This window comes from Mandrillus leucophaeus, unplaced genomic scaffold (genome assembly GCF_000951045.1).
Source record: "Mandrillus leucophaeus isolate KB7577 unplaced genomic scaffold, Mleu.le_1.0 Scaffold912, whole genome shotgun sequence".
Taxonomy (NCBI): Eukaryota; Metazoa; Chordata; class Mammalia; order Primates; family Cercopithecidae; genus Mandrillus; species Mandrillus leucophaeus.
The window spans coordinates 192602-194070 of record NW_012109942.1 but is presented as its reverse complement, the minus strand read 5'-3'; positions in this window follow the sequence as shown (position 1 = coordinate 194070).

Below are 1469 nucleotides of genomic sequence, written 5' to 3'. Positions count from 1 at the left end.
TGGAGGTAAGGAAGAGTATGTCTGGATTCCTTACAGCATGTCTTAGTATTAGCATGCTCTGTGATTAAAGTCAATAGAAAATTACAGTTAGTCTCTGACTTATGATGGTTCAACTTATGACTTTTTGACTTTACCGTGCAAAGCAATAGGTATTCATTGCTTTCCTCAACTTACCATGGGACTATATGCAGATAAGCCCATTGTGAATTGAGCCCCATTATAAAGCCAGGAACACTTGTACAAAAACCCAATCCAGGCACGACTACTCATGGCTCAGACCTTTGAGGAATGAAAGGTAAAGTCACCATCATCAGGTAAAGAACCATGACCAGCTAAGGTACTTGCTGAGGGTAAAGGGAATATGGAATGAGCAGTGGAAAAAGGTTGTTATAAATACCAACTGTGACCATGTGGTCAGTTATAGAAGAGAGGACTGTAATTGTCATAAGCATTTCCTCCTTATTTTGTTATATGTTTATGTGTGTGTACAAATATCTTTCTTTCTTCCTCTTATTCTTTGATCATGTAACATAAGATGTATTGACTTTGTATCATAGAATTTAAGTATTGTTAGCTTTCCACCATAATATTTAAGTTATAGGGTATCAAAGAGAAAAGCAAACATCACTCGAGGAGTTTGTATCTTCTTCCGGGGAAAGGTTAGTGCCTCTTTGATTGTATGCAGGCTGGTTGTATCATGTTAGGTAGAAGTATGACCTTTTACTGTCTTTATCTGGAGATTAAATATGGTTTAAGGAAATCTGTATGGGTGCCAAGTTGACAAGAGGTAGACTTGTGATGGTTAGTTTTATGTCAATTTGGTTGGGCCATGGTGCCCAGGTATTTGGTCAAACATTATTCTGGATGTTTCCGTGAGGGTATTTTTTGTGGGGTGAGATTAATATTTAAATTAATGGACTTTGAATAAAGCAGGCTACCCTCCATAATATGGGTGGGCCTCATCCAATCAGTTGAAGGCCTCAGCAGAACAAAAACTGACCTCCCACAAGCAAGAAGGAATTCTGTCAGCAGATGGATTTCTGACTTGAACTGCAACATCAGCTCCTCCCTCAGTCTCCAGCCTGCTGGTCCATCCGGCAGATTTTGGACTTGCCATCTTCCGTAATCCATGAGATTTATTTTTCCTTAAAATAAATCTCTCAGCTGGGCATGGTGGCTCATACCTGTAATCCCAGCACTTTGGGAGGCTGAGCCGGGCAGATTACTTGAGGTAAGGAGTTCAAGACCAGTCTGGCCAACATGGTGAAACCCCGTCTCTACTAAAAATACAAAGATTAGGCAGGGGGGGGTGGTGCGTGCTTGTCATCCTACCTACTCGGGAGGCTGAGGCACGAGAATCGCTTGAACCTGGGAGGCAGTTGTTGCAGTGAGCCGAGATCGTGCCACTGCACTCCAGCCTGGGCAACAAGAGTGAAACTCCGTCTCAAAAAATAAATAAATAAATAAAT